General features: G+C 45.4%; 1 protein-coding gene across 1 annotated transcript in view; it reads left to right on the forward strand.

Moving 5' to 3' along the window:
* The window catches only part of PLA2R1 (phospholipase A2 receptor 1), a 974,624-nt gene that overhangs the window by 235,488 nt on the left and 720,586 nt on the right, over positions 1-18,550 (forward strand). The gene's annotated exons all lie outside the window — the stretch shown is intronic.

Below are 18,550 nucleotides of genomic sequence, written 5' to 3' on the forward strand. Positions count from 1 at the left end.
TGTGCCTTTGCCGTGACAGCAGAGAGCTCGGCGTGGGATTGTCTGCATGAAGATTATCGAGTGGAGAGGTTTCCAGCTGCACAAGAGGCAGACTTGAAGGTAATAGGTAAGCCTCCCGCCTTACAAAGGGAATGTGCTGGAGAACAGGGTCGAGCCCCGGGGGTTCTCATTTTGTGTAAATATTAGTGGCGACTTGCACCACAATAGTGTAAGCTTGTTGTCGTCTACGGTTTGCTTCCCTTTGCCTCATTCAAATCTCCAAGTCATATGATTTCTAAGTTTAGTGAATGCCCCGTTTTCTCATTCCTTACAACACAAGCAGTGAAAAGTTGCATAATACAGATCTGCTTCTTATTTTTGCACTGGTGAAAATCGTGAGGAACCATTTTACTTGCAGGGAGGCTTTATAGTGGCCATTCTGGCTTGTGGCCTCGTGCGGGGGTGCCAGCCTCCCGGCCTCTGCAGGACACCCTGTCTGTCTGATGAAACACAGCCCAGCACCCGCCTGGGCCGAGCCCAGCGACGCCTTCTTGGTGTCCATTTAAGAGGACAGCAAAACAACATTCTTTCTAGCAGAGTCCCAGCACAACTGGTTCTGCTGGGGTAGGGGGGCACCAGAAGAGGAAGCCTGATGTAGCACCTGCTCCTTTCGCGGCGGCGGCTGGCAATACAGAAATATGTGGAGGGTGCCATGTATCCAACGTATTTGAAAGCGCTCCATCATCATCGGGTCGAGCTTGTGCAAGATATATTATTTTCCCTCACGGGCATAGGTAGGTGTCGGCCCGGCGAGTAACCACCGCCAGCTTTTGAATAGGAAGGATCATGCGATGGCTACACGATCAGCGGACCTGCCACGTGGAGCCCCCCCTCTCCCCACTGGCCGGCTGGGGGTTGCGACCCCGGCGCGGCGGGCTTTGCTGGCGTGAGGAGGGAGGTCCACGTCCTATGATTATAGTAAATCACGTAATCTCCCCGCGCATGAAGGGTATTGTAAAGCGCTCCATCACCTTCGGGTCGAGTTTGTGCAGGATATATAATTGTACCTCACGGGCCTAGGTGGGTGCTGAACCGGCGAGTATGTGTCAGGTCATACAATATGCGACACTAACCACCCACCAGCTTTAGACTAGAAAGAGAATGACGATGGGCCACGAACAGCGTACCTGCTGCATGGAGCCCCCCCACTGGCCGGCGGGGTTTTGCGATCTCGGCGCTGCTGGCCTTGCTGGCGAGAGGAGGGAGGTCCACGAGGGGGCGGGGGCAAGGCCTTGCGGCCGCCTCGGCCACCGGGTCAACAGAGGACCTGCCACGTGGAGCCACCCCCCGTCGGCCTGCAGGGGTTGGCGACTTCGGCGTTGGAAGCCTTGATGGCGGGAGGGGGAGGTCCACGAGGTGGCGGGGGGGGCAATGTCCTCGTTTGCCACCTCGGTCTTCTCGGCCGGGTCTTGTCCGAAAGAACAATCAATGTGCCAAAACAGGCCGTGACCATATAAATGCATGCACTGAGGTATAAAAGACTCCCACATTCTAATGGGCATGTGCTGTCACACGTTTTTAAAAATAAAGCAATCTGCAAGCAAGTAGTATTTTGGGGGCGAAAATGCAAGACGGAACGCCTTCCGACATAAGGAAATGTTCTGGCTTGCTTTCAAAATTTAGCACCGTCTCCCCCTTGACCTTTAACGCATACAAATACATTTCATAATTTACATGTTGATGTTACATAAGCTCGTGTAACCAATCGGACATACCAGCAAGCGCAATGTAACATGGATAGACGAAGGTCTATCGTTTTAAACAAAGAAAAAACTTTATCATGAAAAACGGCTAACCACCTGTCTCTGCACTATCTCTACCATCAACTACAGGCATTAAGTAACAAAGCGTCGTAGTAAAAGCCTTGCAAAGAGAGAGTTATATTTTCTATATAGTAGGTCCAGCCACAGCATGATGGCTGCCTGTGCTATAAAGATGCTTGTGCTCTGTGCTCTAAAGTCCTCGGCTTAATTTATGGCGAGTACAATTTTACCTTTCAACTAAGTATTAGCGTGAAGCTGGAAGTAACAATAGCAGCTTCAAAAAATATATTAGAGCATAACTTCTGCTACAACATAACGGCCCCCACCGTACGTTACGCGTGTCACTTATCGCCTTGTGCACATTAAGGCTTCTGGGTCCGCTGCGGAGTTCACTAAGTAGCAGCGGCCGTCGGAACAGAAGTTAGGGACGTGGCTGGGGCTAGTAAGGTGCTTGGTGGTGGGATGGTCTCGACTCCGAATGTTTTTCTTTTCGGGCGCGTTGAGGTGACGCTTGGGGGTTTTGTCGCGCTGTTGCATGCCGCGGGACCGCGAGTGTCGGGCCAAATCAGTTTGCTCGGCTGAGCTGCTGATGTTGACTTGAGGATTGCTTGGGGGAGTCAAGATGTATGGAGCACCAACGAGGCCACTGGGCGACAGTGTGCTTAAGCTCCTGGAACTGGGGCTTGCGGAACTGCGGCACATGCCCCCCGGCACAATCCTCGTAAGGGGGTATATGGGGTTAAATATACCACCGCTACTCTTGGCCTCAAACAGCAGAAGGAGTTAGGGCTCCTGCTGACCCCTCCCACCTTAAAGTCCTCTCTCAGGTGCTTTGTTGTAAGTGTTTGCGCGTGTTTGATGAATAGCACCAGCACCCGGTCTTTGCCGTTTTATGCTTGTCCTCGTAGAAGAAATGGTACCGGGTGGATTTGGTGCCGCAATAATACTTTTATCAGGGACCGGGTGAACAGCTTTGTCACGGTTTTACTTCTGTAGTATAGTGTTACTGTCATGTGCCCATGTTCTGTTTTAGGCGACATTGTTCAGCAGACATGGGGGGGTTCATGGTTAGTTTCATGCCGGGGCTCGCGGAGTTGGCAGTCGACGGAGCCATGCCAGCTGCCCAGCCCACCTGGCCGGAAGAACTAGGGAGTGCGCGTGGGCAGCGGGGAACTGTAAGAGGCACTGGGGTGTCCCTCATCCCCGAGGGGCTCGACCCCCCCATCAATACCACGTTTATTCAGAGTCCGGGATGAGAGTAACCTGCGGTGCTCGCTTTGAATTTTTTTTCCGCATACGCCGCGGCTTTCTGGAATGCCGTGATCTCGTCCACGCTCCGCCTTTTGGGCGGCAGGGTAGTAGTGACTCGCTTGTAGTTTCACTTTGTGCACGACTTTCGGTTGATGCGGGGAACAGGGTTCGAGGCTTAAATTTCGCCCCGCAGCCCGCTGCAGTTCACAATCTGGTACTCACGCTTTATTGTGCCTTTTATGGCGCGGAATTTACCTGAAGGGGTCAGGCGCTTCACAATAGGGACAGAACTGATACATGGGAGCACTTTAAGTGAACACCTTACATAAGCTAACACTGTTACATGAAGCAAAGTGACTAACATGGGCAAATAATACAGGGAGTAGCTCACGTTGCATTACAGGAGGAGAAAGTGACATGTGGGCAAGTTATCATAAGCGTACATTGTGCAAGTAGAGGTATAGACTGCATTACATGGCAGAAAGTCTAACACAAGAACGAAAGTTACGTACGCATTGGTGGCACTTGTGCAAGTACAGGAAGCATGCACGATGTAAGAGGTAGCAAACAGGGTGTTACGAGTTATAAGTGACTTGTGCATGTTTCAAAAGAGTGCCTAAAATAGGTAGAAGGATATTACTGCAATAAACAGCAGACCCTCAAATCACAAGACACTGGGAGGACACATCCAGTCAAGGGGAATAGAACTTGACATATTAAGAGGTCTTCCGTCAGATAATAGAGAGGGCATGAAGGGTAAAGATGTGTTATTAAATTCTGAGTTCAGGGATACTAGATACTTATGTCCCATCTTGTTCCTATGAGAAGGAATGCTGGTAGCCACTGTAGCCAGCATCCCCCATGTTAATCTATGGAGCAAGATAGCCATTCAATAGTGAAAACGAAAATGGCTGCCATTCACCATCTGAGCATGTCACCTCACCTGCACTAGTACATGCTCTACCTTTTGCATACACTGCACCCTGCCCAGGGGGGTACCTTGGGCCTTCCACAGGGGTGACTAATGTGCATGGAAAGGGAAGGGTTAGGCCTGGTCAGTGGGGACACTGACCAGGAGGACATGGCAGTTTCTAAACTGCACACAGGCACTGCAGTGGCAGGCCGGGACACCATTTTAGGGCTACTCCTGTGGGTGGCACAATCAGTGCTGCAGGCCCACTAGTAACATTTGTCATCACCAGCCATGGCACACCCAGTGCACTTACTAGGGACTTCACGGTGATACAAATAGGCCAAACATGTATATCCAATCAGAATAACAATTTACATAGGGAACACTTACACTCTGGCACTGATCAGCAGTGGCAGAGTGTCTAAAGCATCTAAACCAGCAAAAACGAAATCCGGCACAGCATCAAAAATACAGGAGGTTGAGCTAGGGCCTGGGACACCCAGTTTCTCCCCTGGAGTCATTACCATGCATCCCAGGTGCATTAATGGCATGTGGTCTTTTGCACAGCAACTGGTGTGCAAGTAAGGGGCTCTGATCCTGGCGATCGAGTTAGCAATAGGTTTACCGGTTAATGCTGGGTAGGGGCTGTTTTCATGGATCTGTTCTCTCTTCCAGATACGCGCGGGTTTGTTTCATATTGGTCAAACCACGCCTAGCAGACCTGCCCGCCAGGGCTTGGAGCAGGTACAGGGGAAGAACACACTGGGCCAGTGTGTGTGGTTCGGGGTCAGCACGTCCAGGATTAGAGCGTAACCTGTTTTCTAATTTCAGGACAATCGGATCAAGTACACAGGCACCACTCTGTAAGGACCGGTGGGAAAGGAAGCCTTCAATTACCAGGGCGTGCTCCGGGCTAGGAGCCTGAATGATGTTCCTGGTTAAGTGCTCTAGGGGGGCAAGGGGGCAACTCTGTTCAGACTTCTCATAGGGGAGAGGTAGAAACAGTGCTAAGTGTAGCGGTTGTGCATGACATCCTTTCCCTTCAGCCCAGTTGTGCTCATTTACCTTAGTCAACTATTGGCCCCAACCCATAGATGACAGGGGTGATAACCACCCGGGTAGATTGGCATAAGATTGGCATGATAATCATTAAGGGGTTGCCCAGGGATCTTTTTCCAAAGTGATCTGAAGATTTACTTGTGACACACTATAGGGTTTGCACACAGCAAGGGAGAGGGCCTTTCCAAGTGGTCAGGGGCAACGGTATAGTCAAGTCTGGACTTCCGTAGGTGCGGAAATCTTAGCCCACGCTGGGACTTTCACAATAGTTGCATCACAGCATCACCAGTTTCTTACTCTGGCCCATTGCCACTAGGGGATGTGGGATCAACTTGCACAGAATTGTGTGCTGGATTTAGCCACACATTCATCCCCCAGCCTGACACCACACTTCTGCAGCAAGCACTGGAGGTACGCAAGCAGGTGCTCCACCAAACTCCTGCGAGAATGTATTGTGAGCAAAATAGTTCTCGAAACTCAGGTGTGCAAGTTACTAAAGGGTACAAAATACAAGTAGAGGTACAATACTGCAATACATGACAGCCAGTCAAAAAACACACGGACATACGATACGGAGGCATTGGTGGCACTGCGCTAGTAACGGCGAAGGACTAAGTGAAGGTAGCGAACACTGTGTTACAAGAGACAGGTGTCCTTGCATTTTAGTGATGAGCACCAAACGCAGGTAGAAGGATATTGCTGCAATAAATGGAGGACATTAACCACGAGAGTCCAGTGGTGAATAGTACTGCGATACATATCAGACTGCAAACATAAGTACAAACGTCACGTACGCTATGGTGCCTCTGGTTCAAGTAGTGAAACAAACACAATGTAAGAGGTAGCAAACAGTGTATTACCAGAGAAAGTGACAAGTGCAGGTCGCAATCGAGAACAACCTCAGAGTGAGGGATATCACTGCAACAGGGGGCAGCGAGCGAACCATCGGAACTCATTGGAAAGACACTTCCAGAGGCAGGGAGAATAGAATTGCTATTTGAAAGGTCGTCTTCAGATAATTGAGAAGTCTCACTGGGACAATGTGTTAGGGTCAACATCACACATATTGGGCTTTGATGCACATGCTATATGTTCCATCTACACTGAGGAGAGGTAACCACACACCTTGAAGGCTGCTAGGCGGCTAGAAGAGGAAGGGTGTGTAGGTTTGTCTCCTCCCACTTACCTCTTCCTGGTATCCACGAACAGTGGTGTGGCGCAGGACGTCGCACTCCGGGGTTCGGTCAGGAGCAAGGTGGCGCAGCAGCCTGGACCGCTGTCAGATGGCGAGGGACTGCCAAGCCAGGACAATAGGGCGGAGGCTAGTTGTGCATGTCGAATTTCCGAGTGTCCCACCAGCTTAATGCACTTTGTCATGACAAAGGTAGCGAATGGGGGGTTTAGCAACTAGCACTTCAAAGTGTCCAGGACCAACGGTCATGTGAGGAGGTGTGAGATTTGCTAGCTGTACAAGATGGAGTGCAGTGCCCGTTAGGATGCCAGCAGCTAGGTCTGAGCTAGAAAGGGAGGCACGCGCGACCACAGCTTAGGGGAAGCTGTCGCTCACTACTGAGATAGTTTGGTTGGGATCCGCAGCAGGCACCGCTGTAAGCAACGTGGTCCTCTCTGGGTACAATGAGCAGCAATTCATTGAGTATTTTAATCTACCCCGGGACGGGGGAAGAGCAGGCGAACAACAGCTCTCTTTGGGGACCCCCCCATGTCCTGGTTACCCATGCAGGTGGTAAGGTCTTAGTATCCATGGGGAGGAGGGCACTTCCACAGGCCATGCAAAATGATATAGCGGACTATCAACAATAATTGGGGCCATGCGAGCTAGTGTGGTCAGGGATTGTTCCACGTAGGGAACAGCAGGGTGCCGGGTCCATAGCTGCGGTAGCGCATTGGCACTATTACAGGCATGAGTGTAAGGCTATCATTAGAAGGACGGCATGCACTTGTCCAAGACGGGATAGATATGTTTTTGATATTCGGATACACGGGAAGCTGCGAGATGGAAGTAGGAAGCTCGGAGGTGGGGGGCTCTGTCATCGACGGTAGCCTCCTCCAGAGCTGTGGCGGAGTTACAGGGCGATCTAGAGGCAGACGGGTACAGTAAGGGTACCTCTGCGGCAGACTGGTACAGTAAGGATACCTCTGCCTGGCACAGTAAGGGTGCCTAAGCCAAGGACCTGGTGCTGCAGGAGGTTCCGGGAAACCGCGACGGCGCCCCGTTAGTCCTTCGGACGGTCGGGGGGCCTGAACCGACCGGGGGTGTACCATACCGCTCCGCCCTGAAAGGGGAGGCGGGAGTATAAGATAAGGATCTACAAGGTGCTGCACTGTCCGAGCGTCGACTCACCGTGCTGGCTGGCTCATTAGGCAGGCGGGACAGCGAGGGGCTGCCTGCCTTGGATCGCCTGTAAGATAACGCATCAAATGTCACACGCTTGTTGTATGAAAATAAACCTGCAGCAGTTCTCACCCAGAAACAATGTGTGCAGTGTAATCATTATATGGGCAAAATGTGTATGATGTTGGGTGGGAGCGGATGACGGTGTGGGCACTAGAGAGCTACCTGGCACACTCACTACAGTGAGGGGTTTCCGGTCTGAGGCTTGGCCCTGGCACTACAACAGCTGAGACAGAGCACAGTGCCCAGGAAGCAGATGTCAGCATGCCAGGAGAGCGGATTGCGAGAGTAGCAAAGCAGGCAGCGGTGTGAGATGATCGCGTTGCCCGCAATCGAAAAAATTAAGGATTTCAGCATTGCCGGCTAATCAACGTTGGGCTGAGGTGGGCAGAGGTGGGTGTGGGGCCGCTGCCCGTGATCGGTGGACTATAGCCAAAAGGTACAGCAGCGGCCAATGGAGTGCGCGGAGCGTGTTACCCGTGAATCCTCAAAAAAGGCAAACAAGTGTGAAGCCGGCAACAACCAACATCGTACAGCAGGGGTCCCACTAACGAGAAGTGGGCAGCAGCGTGGTCAAGAGTTCCTTATGCACAAAGAAAGACCGTATTATTCAAGAAACGAATCTACAAGATAACAGAAACACGATTTACGAATCCTACATTGGAAATGCAGGTGACAAGTGATTTTAACACCAACTTAATATACACATTGGAAGAACATGAGCACTTGTCAGCTGAAAATGCAACCTTGGCGGTTCACCCACAGGCCAGCTGTTCTCGATAATGACCAGACCACATTGCTAAAGAACTAGTCACTGCCCTGGAACATCTAAGCTTGAGGGTAATGAATGGTAGAACACAAGACGATGACCGCCCCCCCCCCCCAAAGTTCACATATTACAGAGTGACCTCTGGATCAATAATTGACTATACAATTCACTCCATGAAACTATTAAAGTAGTTAAGGAATTATCAAATCAAAAGTTCTACACAGAGCGACCACTTGTAGCAACAGCTGTTGTTTGTTGAGCTTAAATCCTGCAAGACACCAGCTGGCACCACTGAAAATTTTAAGCCTAGAAACGATTAACCTGAAGGGTCTTAAATGGTAACAGCATTCTCTCCCGAAGCGGCTGCCAAGGTGAAAGCAGTACTTGAGTCTAGTTCAACATCTTACCTCAAATAAAAGCATGGATGTAATTTTCCACAAAATTGCTAATGAATAGTTCAGAATTTTTGCCCAAAGAAAGGCATATAACCTGGCGACTGGAAATTTCGATGGAAAAAAACATAAACCTGAGAAAAGAACTGAGATGGGCAATCAGGAAGGTCAGAAAATCCATTGCTACAACACATAAATGGGAGAACATTAAAAACCTGAAAAAGCAATTTAAAAACCAACTCTCGGCATTGCGGCAAACAAAATCTGATGAGTTGTGGGCAAAGCTCCTCATTAACTCTTAATGAACCAACACTAGAGCTTTCTGGGCAACAGTTAATGGAATTGGAAGAAAAGCAAGCAGAACACACAGCTCAAGTGTCTCTAAAAAAGACAGTGTAGGTCATTTGACGAAGACCTTTGTTAAACAAAAATGTTTCGCATTGCAAGCAAGCAATGATAGTGGGACAAATGATGTAAAAGACTTAGTTATATTTATATCATGTAATGTGTTACATCAGTCACCTGTACCAGGGAACCAACATCATAAAGAGGCAATAGTAGCAAAAGTGATCAGGGCAGGACAAAGTGATGGGGCACCAAGCCCTAATGGGATCTTGCAGGCCATTTATTAGTTAGAGCCTGATTACTGGGCCAGCCCGTTAACTGCGCTATATAATGAGGTGGAGTCAACTAGTCAAATCCCCAGCAGCTGAAGAGGGTCAATAATAAATCCAATCTTCAAAGGAGAGAGCCGATCTAGCCCAGCAAACTATAGGATAATCGCGTTCATCTACTCAGAAGCCAAATACTATGCTTTAGTAATCTTGGAATATCTAGTTGAGTGGTCCAACTCTATCAATCTGATTCCTTTCAGCCAAACAGGGTTTTGGAAAGGCTATGGAACCACCATCAATACATTGATGGTAACAGCAATTACGGACAAATGTAAGCACTTAATGAAACAAATTGCATCTATGCTTCATAGATTTTAAAGCTGCATTTATTTGGGTGGACAGAGCTCTCTTGTGAGGAAAGCTAAAGCGGTGGAGTCTCCATAGCAAAACCCTGTGACCCATTGAGCAACTGTATACACACACCTGTTTTCAAATTAAGTTGGTGGACGGGACGAGTCTGTTCAGGAGAATGCCCACAGATACAGGTCTTACACTAGGATGTGTTGCCCCACACCTGATTAACATTTTTATGGCTAACCTATCTCCCAGGCTTGACCAGGAAAATTGACACCCACCAAGACTAAGATCACTAATCCTGACTCACCTCTCATATGCGGACATCGTCCTACTGAGCCACACAAGAGTGGGATTACAAAGATCAATTGCCGAATTATCAGAATTTGCTGTGGCCAACAGATTAGAAATAAATGCAACTTAGATTATTATTATTATTATTTATATGGCCTATGAATCATCCCCAAAGGGATCTCTCGGCCCCCAGGAAGTAGACAATGACATACTAAGTGAACGCCCTACAATAGCCATGTTTTTAATTTCTTCTTAAAGGCCATGAATGAGGTACAAGATCGCAGGTCAGCTGGTAGCGCGTTCCAATGCTTGGGAGCAACATAAGAGAAGGCACGTCCCCCCATCCTAGTCTTTTTAATTCTAGGAATTTAGAGGAGCCTATGGCCACTAGATCTTCACTGCCTGATAGGAGTATACCATATTAATTTCCTCCTTAGATATTCCGGGCTTGGGCCCACCAGGGCTGAAAAAAATATCTAATTGAAAAGGACCTGACCCCCCTCAAGATCAAGCTACTTCGACAATAAATTGAATTTCCAGGCGTACAAACAGTACACGCTGAAGAAAAGTCAACCTTTGATGTACGCCTTATTGTACTCCCAATGGTGGCTTATGCAAGTGCTTTTATGCATGGAAAAGATGCCGCAATTCTGGACAAACTGCAAACGAACACCAACAAATAAGTATTTGTGCCTCACAAGTTCACCTGGAATTTGGGCTTTCACAGCAGATCATAGGGAGAAGATATATCACTATTAAAATATGGTACAAAATATGGATAAATCAAAGCAGCCTACTGTACAGCACCTTACGGCAGTCTTTGGAAAATGACCCCATGTGATCTGCAGCAAATATTTGAGGTCTTCACTGCAAGAAACAAACACAATTGACCCATGGCACTAAAATGTAACGCATCCCGCTTTCAACTTTGCCATCAACAAAGTCGCTAAACTGCACTCTCTTATCGAAGACAAAAATGCTCGGTCACATACCTGGATGGTAATACATTCCTATAACAATTTTAAAGCCAGCAGCATACCTGAGCACAACATATCCAGTGTATTTAAAGACAAAGCTGTGGGTTCCACCATCTCAGGTTGACCAACCAGCATGGGAATGCAAAGGCTCAAAATCATGCAGACTCTGTAGTGCCCCAAAGGAAGATATCATATATCTGGTTTGCATATGCCCAGCTCTAAAGAAATCATGTATTTTACTGCTGAATTCCTTCTTTAATGAACAGGGGATCCGAAATTGTCGGATGGCTATTATAAAGAGCCTTGATCCCTCAGACCAAAGATCAATTGTAAACTGTTGAAATTTTTGACACTACATGCTAAACTACTTAACCGCAGGCGCGCTAGCGGTTTTCCCGCTGTACGCGGCGGTTTTGAAAAACCCGCGTTACATGACGAGCTGAGCTCGTCATGAGTGTACGAGAGGTGTAACTGAGCTCGTCATGAGCATCGAAGGGGTTAAATAAAGCTTGATTTCTCTTGGTACAGCATTAATTATGGATGTTTGGACAATTTTAGTAGCACTGCGGCACGTTAATGACCAAGAAATCAGATGATCAATATACCTTGTCACTTTAAATACTTCTTAGTGGTTTACAAGCCGATATTTTAATGTACAGCATTTTCTATACTACTTGAAGCAAGGATTATGTATTTTTCCATAATGTATTTATCTACTATGGCACATTAAAGCTGATACTTTAATGTTCAGCTTTTTGATATCACCTGAAGTAAGGAATGTGTAGTTATTTTATGTATCTCACATTCTCAGATTGCTTAGGTCGATCGCAGCTTTAGAACTTAGTATCAAACACTTAATATTAACTGGTAAATTATGAACATTGGTGAAAAAAGTATGTTTTTAGGACATTCAGCAATTATGTATTATTAGCTAAGATTTTATATGCTTATAAAAAGGTATGTGTACGGTCATATTGTGTATAAATGCCTTTTGCCATATAACGAGTGGCATAAAAAATGTATTAAGAGTGGAATTTGCACAGAAAGAGCGAGAGACCAGGGGTTGTTTTGATCAGTTTCGTACAAAGGCCTATTCAAATCTGAAGAAAGTATTACACACGAAGGACAGAAGCCCTCTGAAATTAAACAGACTAGAAGTGTGTACAGTTGTGCCCTTAAAGCATGAAAGGAGAAATTAAGGGAGGACACATGGCAGGCATTGCTTGACGCTTGACTAAGGAGAGGTAACATTGGTTTCTGAAAAACAGTTAATGCTCCCTTTCTGGGTCCAAACTATACAAACGCTGCAATAAGCAAGGATAGTTGGGTGCAACATTTTACAACCCTATATAGTGATGATAATAAGGTCCAGACAGAAGCTGATTGAGTTTCAGAAATATCTGATGTTACCAGAAACGCACAGGTCCCATTGCTCCCACCAGATATAAGTTTCTCGTTGGAAGAGGTAGTATGTGCCATTAATGCTAGTGCACCGGGAAAAGCTCCAGGACCAGATGGAGTCCCTGTAGACATGTACAAATCTAATCTCTCCTTATGGGCCCCCTTATTAACTAATGTTCTTGACACTTGCTGTCAGCAAGGTCTGATCCCCTCATAGTCCAAGTCAATATTGATCCCAATTTTTGAAAAGGGATATCGAAACGACCCAGCATGTTATCATCCAATATCCTTGTTGGAGTCACTCTTCAAGGTGGTAGGACAAGTTGTCTTAAATAAGCTACAAAACTGGGCAGATGATGCTGCCGTCCTATCAAAATTTCAGTACGAGTTTCGTACAGGTCTTGGAACCATCAAATAGGGGTTAAACCTAAGTCTAATAATAAGTAAATATACCCAGGCTAAGGAGGAATGGCTTTATATGGCATTTATTGACCATAGCTCAGCTTTTGACTGTGTGAAGCATAATAGGTTGTGGGGCGTTCTTGAAGAGATGGGAATTGACCTTCCACTCATACATTTCATGAGAGAATTATACAAAGATGCAGGGGCAAGAGTTTGGTTCGGAAAAGTAGGTGAGTGCACTGCCAGGTTCCCAATTAGAAAAGGAGTGATACAGGGCTGTGTGCTCGCTCCTTTTATTTTTACTTTATATATTAATGGCCTTGGTCAGTTTTTAACAGAACATTGTCAGGACCTTCCGAGTATTAATAATGGCCCAGTATCGGTTTTACTATATGCAGATGATGCGGTTTTAATGGCAAGAACCCCATTATGTCTGCAAGAGTTGTTAATAGTTTTGTCTCTTTTTTGCAATCCAGAGGTTTGAAAGTGAATGCTACTAAAACCTATTCTATGAAGTATGGGAAGAAGAATGTTAAGGGCTGCAACATTTTTATTGATAATATAAAAATTGAAAGCACTAAAAGGTTCTCGTATTCAGAGATTAACTTTGATAACAAGGGGTCCTGGCCTCCTGCAGTTCTTGCTAGGAACTTGTCGTTCTCCAGAGTTAGGGGTGCTGTGATAAATTTCGCCAGAAAATTAGGCCGTAGACCAGTGCCCGAATTATTACTTATTTATAAATCAAAGTGTCTCACGACAGCCTTGTATGGTGCAGGAATATGGGGTTTTACTGATGTGCAGCAATTACAAGTGACTGAAAATGCTTTCTTACGATATTTGCTAGCGGTTCCAGGTGCTAACTACATTTGCTGCTCGCAGCTTGGCCTACCATTTGTAACAGATGTGGTCAAAGTTGAGCCTATCATGTTATGGCATAAGGTATGGGTGACAGATGAGACCTTTTTTAATTGTGACATTATTAAATATTGCTTAAGACTGGACAAAGCTTCTTTTATCCCCTGGTTTAGGTATATCAAGCAAATAACGAGTGAAATGGGCCATTCTGAATATTTTGATAGGCCTGACACCATGGGAAGCATTTCTAGTAAGGTATTGAAAGTCGAATGTCTTGCATTTCTCCAATCAAAAAGATGCTTTAGTGAGAGTGCGAACCCCACTGTTATGGAAAATCAGTTGATGCTATAATGTTCAGATATTCAACCTTATTTTGATCGTATGTTATTGACACGGTTCAGCTTGGGGATTCTCCATAGGCTTGTTAGCTTTCTCACCATAAATGACTGGTCCACAAATTTGGATCCCTGTCCCTGCGACGATGTGTCAAGACAATCAACGCTCCATATTCTGTTATTCTGCAAGTTTTACACCAACCCTAGAAAAAGGCTTATTTTACCTATTTTAAAAATTTCAGGTTTAAGACAATGTTGTGTAGCATTTTTAATGCTACACAAATTGGAAAATTAACTGATCGCAATATATGTTTCCCGTTAAAAAAAATGTAATTAAGTATAGGAAATCTATGTGTAATTGAAATTTTGAGGTAGGATCATGCACAACTGATGCATTTTAGATCAGCAGTATATGTTAAAATTGCTTTTTAATGTAAATTAGTATTTTACTTCTGTGCTTTTATGATTTACTTTTAAATCAAATAAAGCTATTTCTGATCTGATCATATTGTGATCGTTTTTATTCACTTAAAACAATAAAATGATTGATTGACGATTGATTTACAGTGCATCATATTTGGTTGCTGTGCTGCACTGCATAACAAGTTTGTAAATCTGGCCCAACATGTCATGATCATCACATTGTTGAACCACAAACAGACACAATCATGTGACTGAGCAGCAGATGCATGATGCAAGATGTTCTTTCAAGCTTATTCCAAAGCTTGAGTTATTTTGAAAATATATGGACAGACTCATTAACAGTGAGTCTTTAGTTGTTGTTTAATCCATCACTCCACGCGAAAAAAGTCCTTTTTGAATCAGTAATTAATTTGCCCTATTTGACAAATTGTTTCCAAATGTTTTTAAAAAAACGATCTGGCCACCTACACTTGATCTTGAAAGGTGTCAAACAGGTTGGTTCAGGGATGGAATTACAGTGATGAATCTAAATATAGTCTTCTATTTCAAATTCCAATCGTTATTTTTGGGAAGCGTGAACAAAGAAAGTGCCGGACAAATCGGCAACACACTTGGTTGTATTCTTTTTTGGTTTGATGAATCTGCCTAGTGTTTTATAACGTCCCTGGCTGCACTTGCTGGAAGTGGTCTATGTCATTGTCTAGTGAGCCCAGTGCACAAGTCACAGCCTTTGGGATGCCCTGTATCTCTGCCTGAAGCATGGTTCTGTGTGCATTCATCAAACAATATAGCCTGTGATCAACACCCGTGCCTTCAGTATCTGCTTACTTGGACTTGTACTACTACCATTTTCCTCAGTACATGCTGGGCATTATCCACTAGAGCACCAAGTGACATGGGTGCAGATAGTTGATTGTAACCACACCTTTTGTCTAGTACCTAGTAAACTGGCACTCAATACTCCTTAAGCATCACCTATGACCATGCCCTATGTCCATTGGGCTCAAAGTATAGCCTTTCTGTTGTGACCTTTGCCCACCCTGTCCTCACTACCCATGAACAGAGACATGAGGTGTGTTTGAAATGTGTCTTTTTTCTTGTTTGGTCCCCACTATTCTGTACTAGGACATAACAATTGGAAATGTGGTGGATGAGAACTGCACCCACTGGCCATGTTCTCTGAATTGCAATGAGTTTGCAAAGTGTCTAACCCCTGCTCACCAAATCCGCCTTGAAAACTGGGTGGCCAAGGTCCAACAACCCCATCTCAAATGCCTGACTCAGTTCCTCCAGGTGATACAATGGGGACACATGTGGCTTCCTATGATGCTCTGGAGTTCCTGTCTGTTCTGTCCTCGCTAGGAGCTTGTATCACTGCCTTTTCCGCTTTTAGGCTGTCATCATATAATATCCATGGATATCCCACCAGAAACCTTGGAGACAACTTCTGTTCAGGGAGTTCATGAAAGCCCTTACTGGTAAACATCAGAAGGTTTACTCTCAACCAAAAAAGGCTAGCAATAGCTGCAATCACACTCAAAACGCTTATGGGTGATCTAACCACTATAACGTCCTCAGTTGCATTTGTTATGGGGAGTACAGATGACACTGACATAGTGCTCAAATCAACTCAGACATTTCCTTCTTTCAAGCCAGAATGGAATCTTCAGAAGTGTACATCAGCATGCTAGAAGACAAGGTGAACTACTTGACTTGGGTCAAGGAGTTTGGTTGTTCCACAGGAAAATGGTGGGCTTGGAGGACGGATGTAGGCAGGAAGGTATTAGGATCAAAGTTGTGTCTAAGCTTGAGAAACAAGAGAAAGTGATGGCACTCGTGAGTTCATTCCACCTTCCCCGATTGGATCAGACATTCTCAACTCTATTCTCTAAGGAACACCCTCGAAGAATCAGCAAGCCAGGCTTCCAGAATTCCATCATTACCTGCTACTTGCACCATCAGCATGTAAGACAGATATTCCTGGCTGCAAAAAACACACAATGGCCCGTTTCCCTATCGAGGTAACAAGGTGTACATTTCTGGTGATTTCTCCCACAACACTGCAGTTTAAAGGAAGATGTTCCAATCTCTTAATCCACAAATTAGGAAAAAAGACAATTGGAATGGTCTCGTAGAGAAGGCAACTCTGCTGATTACATTGGATGGTAAAAATAGAAAGTGTCATTAACCTGATGATAAGGAACTTTTTTTGGGGCTCTTGAATCTGCTTCCGATGACACCTCCCAACTACTGGGCCACAATCCTGAAGACACCCTGGCAATACCAGAGGATGCTGCTAGCATCTGGTGTGTTTTGGATACAACTACTTTTTTCAGTGACAATGAGCACTTGTAATCATGCATGAGGCAATGGGCTGGAAATGGAAAACTGACAGAAGGTGGGTCAAAACAGCAACAGGACAAATCAAGCTCTCCCCTGAAATGCTGAGACATGTCCTGATTGCAGAATCTTTTCTTTGAGTATCCCACATCTGAATGCTGTCAATGTGTGATGCCTTGCTTTCTTTTGATTGTGTTTGTATGAAGTTTGATTCATATGGGTAGTTATCCAGAGAGGTATAAGAAAGTGAGATGGCTGTCTGTTCTGCTTCTCAATTTGAGCACCTGCCTGGATTTGCTGATGGCCACAGAGTTAGGTGCTAATTTAGGGATGGTTTACTTTCACTTTCAGCTGTGTCTGAATTGGGGTGGCGAAGTGAGCTAAAGGATGATGATGGATTCAACCCAGATCTGTGACTGGGGGTGAGAGTTTGAAAAGTTTCAGCACTCCATCCCCTTGTGTTTGCTTTGTTCGCCGTAAGTTGGCAGGGTCTGCCCAGATGTAGGTCCCTTGCTCACTTTGCCACTGAATTCAAGCTAGCCTGGCTGATGATTAGTGTGTTACCCCGAAACTGGTCCCAGGATGCTTGTTTCCGGCCCAGGTAAGACATGGCTTGGCAGTTCGGGCTGGAGTGTTCCCATGAGGCACAGGGTCAAGACTGATTTGCATATAGCTGTGTCTGAACTGGAGTGGCGAAGTGAGCAAAAAATGATGATGCATTCAACCCAGATCTGTGACTGCGGGTGAGTGTTTGAAAAGTTTCAGCACTCCGTCCATCATCTCCTTGTGTTTGCTTTGTTTGCCCTAAGATGCAGGGTTTGCCCAGACGTGGGTCCCTTGCTCACTTTGCCAATGGGTTCAAGCTAGCCTGGCTGATGAGGGGTGTTCCCCTGAAACCGGTCCCAGGATGCTTGTTTCCGGTCCAGGGAAGACATGGCTTGGCAGTTCATGCTGAACTGCTCCCATGAGGCACAGGGTCAATACTGAGTTGCCTATAGCTGTGTCTGAACTGGGCTGGCAAAGTGAGCTAAAGAATAATGATGGATTCAACCCAGATCTGTGACTGGGGGTGAGTATTTGAAAAGTTTCAGCACTCCGTACATCATCTCCTTGTGTTTACATATTAGAAGTCCATCAACAACACCGATACAATAAGGGTCCTAGGGTATATTTATAGACCTCGCATGAACACAGCCCCCAACAAAATACTACTATAACAACTAGTGTCCATGGGTCTCATATCTATGAAAATATTCAAATATTCAAACTGTGTGTGACTTCAAAAATAACTGATACTAATATAGAAAGATATCTCTCAAATGTGAAAGATACCCATCAGTTGCTGTCCGGTGCCGCCCTTGTCATCATCTGGGTCTCCTCACACCAAGGAGATAGAAGTGAGATGTAAAATGTTATAAACCTAATGATGCAAGGATGTAGTATGTGGTACCGACAGTCAGTTAGTATTGACTGATTTGCAGTGCGTGAAAAAAGAAATATAAGTGATGTAAAATTGGAGAAGTTAGAGGCAAAACAACTTTAATAATACCTCTCACACTTCCAATAGATAAAAACAGTGCAGAAAAATGGGAAGCAGTTTAAACATATAGCTGCTACCTTATTATGATGGTCGACATGTTTCAGCAGAAAATGGGCGTGATCGTCCACTGCTTTCTTCAGGACCTAGTTTTCGCTACTGCAATATGTGGAACCAGTGAAATAAATAAAAAAGAAATTGATTTATCACCATGTCACCTGCTATTCCCGGACATCTGTTATGTTCCTCCTGTTTTACTATAACAAATAAAGACAAAACAAATTTTAAAGACACACACAGTGAAAACACATCAAGTGTAGTATTAAAAGTGAATACTACGAAGTGTTAAGCATATCCCTTCTTATATCTGGGACAAATAACCTATCAAATTGGTCAACTTTGATCAATGCTTACCTATT

This window comes from Lissotriton helveticus, chromosome 3_1 (assembly GCF_964261635.1).
Source record: "Lissotriton helveticus chromosome 3_1, aLisHel1.1, whole genome shotgun sequence".
In the NCBI taxonomy this organism is placed as follows: Eukaryota; Metazoa; Chordata; class Amphibia; order Caudata; family Salamandridae; genus Lissotriton; species Lissotriton helveticus.